The sequence below is a fragment of the Malus domestica genome, chromosome 11 (assembly GCF_042453785.1).
Source record: "Malus domestica chromosome 11, GDT2T_hap1".
NCBI classification, from domain to species: domain Eukaryota; kingdom Viridiplantae; phylum Streptophyta; class Magnoliopsida; order Rosales; family Rosaceae; genus Malus; species Malus domestica.
In genome coordinates, this window is record NC_091671.1 from 41,103,655 (window position 1) to 41,115,585 (window position 11,931).

Genomic DNA, 11,931 nt, shown 5'->3' on the forward strand with positions numbered 1-11,931 from the left:
TGTAAAATATAATTTTATTGACTTAATTAAGCATGTATAGTAACATATATTGGACATGTTTTATGTTATTATATATTAGGCAATGAATTTATAACATTATTGTTTTTTTGTTTTTTTGTAAAATCATTAATTCTCCCTTACCATCCATCCGCATGGCATTAATTATGTACATCAAACATTCAAATAGGGTTTATAAAAAAATAAAAATATTCAAATAGGGGTAGTTTAGGCATCCGAAATTTTTTTAATGTGTGAAGTCAAACATAATTAATGAATTTGCTGATGTGGAATCTAGTCAATGGTTTTATTCAAGAAAAAAAACTTATCTCGGGTTTTATGTAGAGAAAATTAAGTTTTAGGGGTTAAAGTCATATTTTTAGATTAATTAATCCAGAAGGGCTTTTTTTTAGATCAATGAAAGAATCCCTGTCTCCTCAATCTGGTAATTTTTCTCTTTATGCTAGCTAATGATATTTAATCTGTGTGTTAGGAAAAATAGAGATGAAATTATGGTTGGTGTGCTCCCCTTATATAACGATGGACGTCTTCTTAGTCGGAAAGCAATATATATTACTAATAGTAAAGATATTTAACCAAATATGTTTGTAACTTTCAAATATTTTTTTTATTCATTTCATTCTTCACCTATAAGTAAAGATGACTGGTTGATATTACAATTGCAGTGTACTCTTCAAGAAAATTGACCAACTTGACGATTGATGCGGAAAACGGCTCGAAAGTGGCTAACTTGAGACCAAGATTGTGACGACCCATTCCTACTTTTCACTGTAATTTCTTTTCCCATTGGTGTGAACTGACGATTTTACCCCTTTTGGACAAAAGTGGAATGTGACGTGGACGTGATTTTCGGCTTTCAGTTTCATTTTCATGGTTTCGTACTAAATTAGTAGTCGTCGCTATGAACGCGTGGACGCGAGTTAGACCCGAAACGGATCTATAACGAAAAAGTTACGTTTCTTTAAAGTACGTAATCACGAGTACTTTTGTACATGCGCGTACAAATTAGCAGTGTCGGAAACACTGTAAGGAAGCATATCTTTTACATTAAAAATTGTTAAAAATCTGAAATCAAATTCTTCCCTTGATTGGTGGATCCGTGTCCCCTTCTTCCTAACAAATCAATTTTATTTTCCACCAATCCCTTTCATCATTTCCTTTCTCCCTAAAACCCTCTTGACCAATCACTTTCTTTTCCCTCAAACTTGGCACCAATCAGAAACTGACTTCATTCTCTCTATTTTCCTCTTCATTCCTTCTGAAAACCTCTCTATTTTCTCTGCACAAGCAGAGAGGCCGAAAGGCCATGCACTAACCCCAGTCACGACCACTCGACTTCTTCGACGAGTTAGGTAATCAGACCACCATTGTGCTTTATCCCATCCTATCTCTATAAGCTCAGGTCGTGAACTTCAAACCCAAGCGTGGAGCTTGCACTGCATAGTGGTCACTGCAACTGTTCATCATTTTCTCCGAAGAGTTCTTATCGAGTTCAACTAAGGTAAGGTCTCTGGACATTGGTTTTGAATTCCTCTCATTGAAATTATGGATATGTGACTCATTTCAAACATCTTAGTGGAAGGTCAACATTGAAATGACTCGGAGGAAGAGATCCCGAAATTTTTCCAACAAGGATCCGTGGCCATTTGGCCACTTTTAGACTAGATTTCCGGCCAACCTCGACCTCGACTGGATTTCTAATAGGTATAGACTTATTCTATATATTCCTAACTTCAAAATGGCTTTTGAATCACTGAGTTTGGTTAACTATCCAGTTAGAAAACAACCCTGAAAGTTGGGAAGAAATTCCCAAAATTCTGGAAAAGTTTGACCATGGCCATTTGGCCACTTTCAGGCCAAATTCCTGGATGACACGGACCACATTTGAACTTTCTGTGAATATAGATTGATTCATCTCATTTCTAGCTTTAATTTGGCTTTTGTAGAAGTGTTTTTGGATGAGAATCTAGCTCGTTAGGGGCTCAGGAAGTTGGCCCAAAATCCATAAAAATTGCAGAAAATCGTGGAGAAGGCGAGTACATGCATACTCGCAAGCATGTGAACGCACGTGACCACCTACATGCCATTGGCACATGCAGCGTGTGGCAGGTTGTGCAGCCTCTTGTGGCGGCGCGTGACGGCACGTCTGGCCTCCGGCTGACGTGTGGTCGACAAGTGTGTGTCCGTGACGTCGAGTAGATCGATTTCATGTATTCAAACCCTATGTTTGAGCAATCTACGGAGGTTTTATTTAAGTTTCCGTGTATGTGTTATTAAACTAGGTTAATAAGTTATTTCACATATAGGGGAAACGTATCCCCGAGGACGTACGAGGTCAAGCAAGGCTAGGAGGCTTCGTTTCGACTGCGTATCTGTGAGTGGGCAGTTTATTTTATGCTTATACATATTGATAGTTTCCCTAAATGCGTAGTTACTTCACTTTTACGCTTATATTGCCAAGTATTTGTTATGGTGACATTAAATGTGATAAATGCTGCTATATGGTTGGGATATTACTGTCATGACATTCATACATATCTGTACATGCTCATCTTGCTGCACCGGTGTTAGTACTCACCCCAGGGCCAGGGCTAGTCCTTCACGTGTATGTTCACAGCGCACCATTCGCTCGCCTTGGATCCAAGTTAGGTGCCAGTCCTGTCGGGTATATTGCATTAGGAAATCCGACTTGTATGTGATGTGCTTCTGCACTAGTCTACACGTGATTGTAGTACTAGAGCATATTGATTACACCTAGTTTTATTCGTGTCAGAAATTATCTGTTCGAACTCGTGTGTTAGCTTAGATGGATGAGCACTTGGCTATACTTGATTATCACATGATTTTATTACTGGGGCATTTATATATCATGACTTGGCATATTTCTAGTTATAATTGTAACATCCCACATCGCCCAGGGGAGTGATCCTTAAATGTATATTCATATCCCTACCTAGCACAAGGCCTTTTGGAAGCTCACTGGCTTCGGGTTCCGTAGGAACTCCGAAGTTAAGTGAGAAGAGGGTCAGAGCATTCCTAGGATGGGTGACCCACTGGGAAGTTGCTCGTGAGTTCCCAGAAACAAAATCGTGAGGGCGTGGTCAGGGCCCAAAGCGGACAATATCGTGCTACGGTGGGAGCGAGCCCGGGAAGTGATCCATCCCGGGACGGGATGTGACAAATGGTAATAGGGCCAATCCCTGACTGGAAGTGTGCTGACGAGGACGTCGGGCCCCTAAGGAGGGTGGATTGTAACATCCCACATCGCCCAGGGGAGTGATCCTTAAATGTATATTCTCATCCCTACCTAGCATAAGGCCGTTTGGGAGCTCACTGGCTTCGGGTTCCGTAAGAACTCCAAAGTTAAGCAAGAAAGGGGCCAGAGCACTCCCAGGATGGGTGACCCACTGGGAAGTTGCTCGTGAGTTCCTAGAAACAAAACCGTGAGGGCGTGGTCAGGGCCCAAAGTGGACAATATCGTGCTACGGTGGTGGAGCGAGCCCGAGAAATGATCCACCCCGGGTCGGGATGTGACAATAATGTTGTTGTATTATTGTTTACATACTTACGTAGTATGTTTTAAGGAGACTATACTTGTTTTACGACGAGGGGTTAGTATATTCGAAAATAAAGGTTTTTACAAAATGTTGTTTTGCTGACCCACTCAACTTTGTTTTTCGCCCTTCGAGGTTTAGTAGCCGTGCTTACGTATTTACAAGGATTCTAGCAAATCTCAGGAGATGGTTACCTTCAGTGGTATAACTCTTATCATATTCATTATACTGTCTTATGCTCTATCATCACGTGTGAAAAGGGTTCAATCCCGCTCACCCGTGCAGTTTTTTGTTTTAGGCACCTTTAGGTTTAAATTTATTCACTTTTTCACATTATTTACCCTCATGGTTACGTCACCTCACGGTGATGGCCAGCATGCTTTGACCTTCCTAGGTCGGGGTGTGTCAAAGATAGCCACTTTCGAGCAGTTTTTCGGCCAAACCACGGTGATTTAGCCATCGAGAAAGATACCATTCTCTTCGTCTCGTTGAGAAGTATGATTTTTGTTTTTGAATCACTTGATTTCATTGAGTATTGAAGAAGTTATGAACATTTAAAGTTTATCTAGTTTCCGGTGAGTTCCAATTTTCTCGCGGACCAGTTACCTTTCAGGCTATTTTACAGCCATCTTCATTTTGATATATTATGGGTCGAATTTGGTTAAGAAACAATTGAGTTACGAAGCTTTGAAAATTGTCCAAACTTTCGGCCAAGAGCTCTAGGACACTTAACAGAGTTTTTAACTAAATGACTAAAATAATGGATGGTAGACAATCTCAAAGACCATTTCTATTGATTTTCAATCTCAGGGACCAAAGTGATGTGTTATGCAAATCTCAATGACCATTTTGGCTAAAAAACCTTATTTGTTTGAGTATGTATCTTTGATGTAATTACAAATTTGTTGTTAATCTACTTTAGATCTTTGGTGTAAATATTTTATATCTCTTTGATGTGTGTTCTTTTTTAATCTCATTTTCTTTTCTCCCACTCCATTTTTTAACTATGGTCATAGTGCAAATGAATTCAAAAAACTCGGGATAAACTTTTTCTCTTCAGGTTACTATTACTTATTTGCCCTACAAGTCCTAGCTTTGCCAATAATATGGAGAACAACGCCTGATTTATTTATTTTTTTCTTTGTCAAAAGGTCTGCTTTACTCTTCTCATTTTGATAATTCCCTTGCCCTTGGTTTGATAGCATTTGGGTTTTAAGCGTTGATATAAAGAATTTCATTCTAATCATCAAGTCATCTTTTAACTTTTAGGGTAAATTACATTTTACCCCTTCATGTTTGAGGTTGATTTCAATTCCTTACAACATCTTTAAATATATCTCACGTAATATTTTATTTCAATATAATACATCCGTTAGATATTTCATCCATTGGTCCGTTAAAAGCTGACGTGGCTGCCACGTGGTAAAAAAAAAAAATTTATGCATTTAAAATATTATAATAATTTACCCTATTAATAAAAATTAAAAAAAAAACCAGAAATTCTTCCTCGACCCCTTCCCTTTCCCCACAACCCAAAACCCCCATCTCACCCCACCCCTACCCATCTCTTCTTTCCCGTCCGACTGCCGCATCACTATGACTTTTGCAATTCTATTTTCTTCCCTCTCAGTTCTCTTCATCTCTTTCTAAACCTCCATAACTCTAATATCTTCTTCCTTAAGGAAAAAAAACCAAAATCCATTTGAATTAAACCCTAATGGATTGCTAATAAAATCAGTACCTTTAAACAAATTAGGACCCAAACCCCCTCCTTCCATCCCCTCCGACGACCTCCTCTTCTTCAAACCCCCTACCTTCAAACAAATCAGTACCTTCGACGACTTCCTCTTCTTTGACTCTTCCGACCTCGACCTCTTCTGCCTAGCCTTCCCCAACCTCTTGCCACATGGCAGCGGCAGCGACAACATCGCCATGTTTCTCAAGTCCGACGACTCATCCGGGGGCCAACCACCCAACCCTTTCTCCTCCACCCCCAAGCCCACCACATACTTCGGCTCCACCGCTATCGCTACCCACCTCCGGAGCCTCTTCGTCGACTCTGACTTTTTCAACGGCCTGGGCAGAACGCTCTACGGGTTTGGGGGGCTAGGTTATTAGGGTTTCAGAGTGGCGATTTTGTAAATGGGTTGGTGGGTAGAATTAGGTATGGAAGTGCTTCAATGGGGATGAACCGCGGACTGAGTGGTGGATTTTGTAAATGGGAGTTGCAGAGAGGTGAGGGGGAAGGAAGGGGATGTGGGTTAGGTTTTTTTTAATATTTTTTTTAATAGGATTAATATTATAATATTTTTAATGTAGAAAAATATTTTTTTTGCCACATGGCACAATTTTGGCAGCCACGTCAGCACTTAACGGACCAATTGATAGAAAATGTAATGGACGTATTATATTGAAATAAAATAGTATGTGAGGTATGAAAGTGAAATGTTTTAAAGATGTTGTAAGGAATTGAAATCGAACCCAAACCTGAGAGGGTAAAATGTTATTTACCCTAACTTTTTTTCTGTTGATTTGTGTCTGTAGGTACACAAACATATGTACATTTTGCTTTGAAATTTTGCTACAAATTGAGCGGCTTAAGGACAATCTCTGTTTAGAGAAATAAGTTGGACAAAGAAAGGACATGGATATGGGAACATGATTTGTCATTATATTACTTGGGGACGAGTTTTGATATTTTAGAAGTTGGTTGAGTTTGTGGAGATTTTGCTTTTCACATCTTGCTTTGTATTTGAACTTAATCATTAGAACTGAACTTTAACTTTTAGGGTGTGTTTGTTTACCTTTACTAGATCTCACTGTACTTGACTGTACTAAGAATTACCGTAGTCCCATGTTTGTTAAAGGAAGGGACTAGCTTTAGTGGGATTAAACTTCACTCGCATGGACTAAGCTAGCTGGTCTTAGTGAAGGTCCCCAAATACCAGCGGACTCCTAAGACTACCTCTTTCTCGCGTCGTCCTGCTCGACTCCTCGCCTTGCTCAATCGACGGCAAAGACAAGAGTTCTCCAGTCTAGCCTATCTTCGACTCAAGGTTATCTCTTCCACCTCCTCTTCTTCTTTTTCTGATTCAAAACAAATTCAATCAAAAGTTTATAACTTTGAAGAAACATAAATTGAATGACTGGATTCTAAATCTTAATGGATATTAAATTCAATTTTTGTTCTTCTTTTTGTTTGCAGCTTCGTGAAGTTGTTGATTTCGGCCCTTAATCTCGACCGCTTAAGTGTATCTGAATGCTCTAAAATGGAGAAAATAATTGATTTGGAGGAAAATAATCACAGATCTGTATTTGCAATCACTATCGGTGTTGAAGAGTGTATACGACAATGCCCTGCCATTTCCTTGTCTGAACAAAATCTGGGTAACTGATTGTCCTGCGCAGAAGAGATGCCACTCAAGATTGGCTAACCTTTGCTTCGTGGTTGGCTAATCTCTCCATCAATTTGAAGATTGAGGTTTCCAGCGAACGACAATGATAGAAATGTTTGTCAATGTTTTTGATCCTTGCTTCATGATTATCTTCTGCAAAAATTTGTTCTTGTTTGAATATTGAAATCTTCAAGAAATTTGTGGAGAATTTTGTGCAAAGATAAAGGAAAATTGTTAATTTAATTGAAAGGTTATGAATTGAACTAGAATTAAAAGTTAGTCCCGTTTCTTAGCCTGATACTGTACCAAACGTTTCACTAAGTTAGTCTAACTCAGTCTATTCTAAGTCAGCCCAGTTTAGTCCCTAGAGCTAGTCCAGTCCAAGATAGTCTGGTGTAACAAACGCACCCTTAAATGATAAGACTTCAAGATGCGACGGTTGAGATAAAAAAAGGTCAAGTATATATGTCGAGAACTTAGGGATTGTAGGCCTGTAAATTCCAATTTGTATTACTACTTGTCACGCCTCAGACCCGGGTCGACAACAAAAACTCGAACCCGAATCCGAAATGTGAGTTAGAAGCTCAATAAATAAAAGGAAATTGACACGGGTTGGAAAACTGAACTCCTCTTATGAAAATAATTCATGATTCTAAAACAAATCAAGAATTCTTTACAACCTACAATAAATAAATGAATAAATTTTCTCTACTCCAATCTAATCCGATCTCATCCTGCCTACCCTCTTGAGTGTTTAGTTCGTAAACCTGCATAACAATAGAGGGATGAGCTTCTATAGCTCAGTAGGGACAACCGTATCACAATAAATTGATAATATTAAATTAAGTGTCATGAAATCATATAGCCAAATATCAAATCATTATTGATAATAATGCATGAATGCAATGAAACCTTTTCAATTACCCCCGTTAATTTATATAATAAAACACGCGGACTTGCATGTCCCACACCATGCATTTTACCCCTGTAGAGGTGTCACATCTTAGTCCGCATAACAAGATATTGTTTGCTTTGGGCCACGCCTTCACGGATTTGTTCTTGGGTTTCGACATAAAAACTTCCTAGGGGGTCACCCATCCTAGGACTGTTCTCGTCCAAACTCACTTAACTTCAAAGTTCTCATGGGATTCGGAGCCAGTGAGTTCCCAAAAACGCGTCTTGCAATGGGAGATGAGCATGTACATATAAAGCATAGAGGATCCTTTCTCATGGGGGATGTAGGACACTACAATCCACCCCCTTAGGGGCTCGACGTCCTCGTCGGCACACTTCCAGCCAGGAGTGGCTCTGATACCAAATTGTCACATCCCAGTCAGCATAACAAGATATTGTCCGCTTTGGGCCATGCCCTCACAGATTTGTTCTTGGGTTTCGGCACGAGAACTTCCTAGGGGGTCACCCATCCTAGGATTGTTCTCGCCCAAACTCACTTAACTTTGGAGTTCTTTTGGGATCCGGAGCCAGTGAGTTCCCAAAACGAGTCTTGCAATGGGAGGTGAGCATGTACATATAAGGCATAAAGGATCATCTCCCTTAGGCGATGTGGGACACTACAGTCCACCCCCCTTAGGGGCCCAATGTCCTCGTAGGCACACTTCCGGCCAGTGAGTGGCTCTGATACCGAATTGTCACACATCCTAATCCACATAGCAAGATATTGTCCTCAATGGGCCACGCCCTCACGGATTTGTTATTGGGTTTCGGCACGAGAACTTCCCGAGGGTCACCCATCCTAGGACTGCTCTCGCCCAAACTCACTTAACTTCGGAGTTCTTATGGGATCTAGAGCCAGTAAGTTCCCAAAACGTGTCTTGCAATGAGATGTGAGCATGTACATATAAGGCATAGATGATCATCTCCCCTGAGCATTGTGGGACACTACAAGAGGGGGTTTAAATATTCTATTATAGAAACTAACCCCCATATGATATCCCAAGTTCATGAATCCCTTTTGCTAGTCATCTTATCTAATTCATTGATCTCCAACCCAAATCACCCACATCGACAATTCCTATCGATATCCTATTCTACTGTGCACATCGAGCTCGCCTGGAATGGGTTTCACAATGAATAGATTCAACTACACAAAAGATCTTTTCCAACTACCCTCATTTCCATACTTCCAATCTGAATATTGAAATTCCCACCACATCAACATGAATGATGCACAAATAATATTAATTTATCTTCCACATGTATCATTGTATATTCTCAACGAATAGCATTACAACAATAATTCCATATCCAATAACACATATCCAATAACAAGTAAACACTTAACTGAAGCAATTAGCCAATTAATATTCAATCACATTAATCAACCAAGCACTTCACGAAATTTAATAAAATCAATTTCCGTAGAGGTCTGCCTTATTTCCCCTACCAGGATTCCAAAGCTAAAACAAAGATTCACGTCACTACTGGAATAACTAAGCTCCACGTACTTAAGTAAGCTCCTTGAACACTCCTAGCGCCATATATTTCTTTCGTTCTCTTTTCTTTCTTAATCTCTCTCTACACACACGCGCGCACGCGCGCGCGCACACACATATATATATATATATATATATATATATAGACACATATATAACACTATTGCATGCGCTACATGCTGCCATTCTTTCGCGTGATGAAAAACACTGGAGCAGGGCCTCCTATTTATAGGGACATATAAGTTGGCTAAAACTTAGATGGCTAAGTAATTTAATAAAATAATAATAAACAGATACTTATGTAGCTTCTACAGGTGACTTATATTTGATGAGTCACGAGAGGGAAAGCCAAGTGGCAACCCGTGATGAGAAGAATGATAAATGTCACACGAAAACATGACAAGTTGGACACAAGGATGGCTATGCGGTTGTGTGCTGTCTAATAAGAAGGAAATGAAGGTTTTGTTGAGTTGCAAAGGCTCTACGTGTAGGTCCATTCAAATACACACACACACACACATTTATATATATATATAGATCAAATATCACAACCCGGTCCAGCCCCCACCATATTCCGAGCTCGACTCCACCGTAGCACAATATTGTCCGCTTTGGGCCCCTACCACGCCCTCACGATTTTGTTTCTGGGAACACACATGAGAACTTTCCCGTGGATCACCCATCATGGGATTGCTCTCGCGCGAACTCGCTTAACTTCGGAGTTCCGATGGAACTCGAAGCCAGTGAGCTCCCAAAAAGCCTCGTGCTAGGTAAATATGAGAATATACATATAAGGCTTACACGATCCTCACCCCTGGGCGATGTAGGATCCAAAAGGCCTCGTGCTAAGTAGAGATGAGAATATACACATAAGGCTTACAGGATCCTCACCCCTGGACGATGTGGGATGTAACATCAAATATAGATTTTTATATTTTAACAATAACAAATAATAATAAACAGATATTTTTAAAATACAGGTTCTCACACTACTAAACCATATATACCAAATGTAATTAGGAATTAAATTAAATACAAACTATATGTGGATGGAGAAAGCAATATATAAGGAGAGCCGAAAATACTTGGAGACAATCAAATACTGCACAAATTTGTGACAAATTGACGAGTAAATGACTCTTTATTTTATATTTTTTTTTATCTTTGTTAAGCTATATGTTTTAATTTACTCATTTTATTGTTGAATTCAAAAGCAAAGATGACAGAAGGTGTGCGTGTGTGCGTGCGCGCGTGTGTATGAGGTGTGAACTGTAGGAAGTAAGTCGCATAATATGTGGGGCCTAAACTAGCAATGACCTCACCCATTCTTCACAATATCACATTTGACGAAGAAAATTATAAGGATATAATCACAAACATTTTTTTTTTTAATGGGTAAGCAAGCTTTTTGTTACAACCATGAAAACACACATACAATACAAACACACAATGGACGGCAAGCAGTTTTTTGTTCAAGTGGTGAATTCAGCGATCGACAACTTAATTGGCTCCTCATGGCTCTGTGACGACGACTCGACTGTGAGAATTAATGTACGTGATCAGTGATATAGTATACATTAATACATAAGTGATATATTATACAGATTTCTGTCCCAGATGCGCGCAATTATTTGTAAAAGTTAAGAATCCATGGACCCAGACATTGGATTGCGCAATATTGGGTTCCCCAGCTATGCTGAATTATTTAGCTCGCTTATTATTATTTTATACCACTAGTTTTGGTTGGAGACAAAAATTTCAGTCTCTACAACACTGACGACATTCATCATCTATTTAACCGTGGGCATGCATGCATGGATATCTATATATTGGTTCAAGGATCGATATATATGGATTATAGACCTCGGTTAATTGACTACATTCCAATTATATAGTCACGTCTGGATATACAGTTAAGGCCTTTTACAATAATTTTAGTGAATTTGATTCCTATCAACCGTAATTGCCTTTGTAACGGTAGCACATGTGATCCTGCATATATTTAGTTACCCAACTGGTGTAAATCAACCTACAATTACAATTAGAGTTTAAACAAACTCAGCAGCATAAAGATTAAAGACAACACTGAGAGGTACTGGGACCTGATGATACATATGGAAGTTACGGAAGGGAAGCACAACTTTTCTTCTGCCCAGTTTAGTATTGCTTTTTTTTTTCACCAAAAACTGTTTCATTTTAAAGTAAACAAAAAAAAATTGTTTAGTAAAAATAAAATATATTGCTTCACTTTTAATGAATATTTTTAATTCCAGTAAAACGCTTATTAATTTCAAAAAAATAACGTTATTTATCCTTCTAGACCATGGTCCGAAATGCCGATAATATGGGCGATATATCGCCGATATTATCGGTTTTGAGAAGTTCCGATTTTTTTTTCTATATCCAACTAGTTTTCGTGATAATATCGCGATATTACCGAATTTATCGATAATATCGGTGGCTGACCGCTCGGAGAAGAACGCCGGAGCTGTAGAAGCTCCGGCCGACTGT

General features: G+C 39.2%; 1 long non-coding RNA gene across 6 annotated transcripts; it reads left to right on the forward strand.

The window, feature by feature from the left end:
* The first annotated feature begins 1,157 nt into the window (after window positions 1-1,157).
* LOC103418825 (uncharacterized) lies at window positions 1,158-7,246 on the forward strand. Of its 6 annotated transcripts, none has more exons than XR_526834.4 (5): window positions 1,162-1,519; window positions 1,595-1,722; window positions 1,965-2,392; window positions 6,117-6,628; window positions 6,778-7,246. It is a non-coding gene; the product is annotated as an uncharacterized lncRNA (long non-coding RNA). The 6 variants fall into 6 exon arrangements; XR_011573524.1 differs by having other exon boundaries at window positions 1,164-1,519; window positions 2,325-2,392; XR_011573520.1 differs by having other exon boundaries at window positions 1,158-1,519; window positions 1,965-6,628.
* The last annotated feature ends 4,685 nt before the right edge of the window (window positions 7,247-11,931 follow it).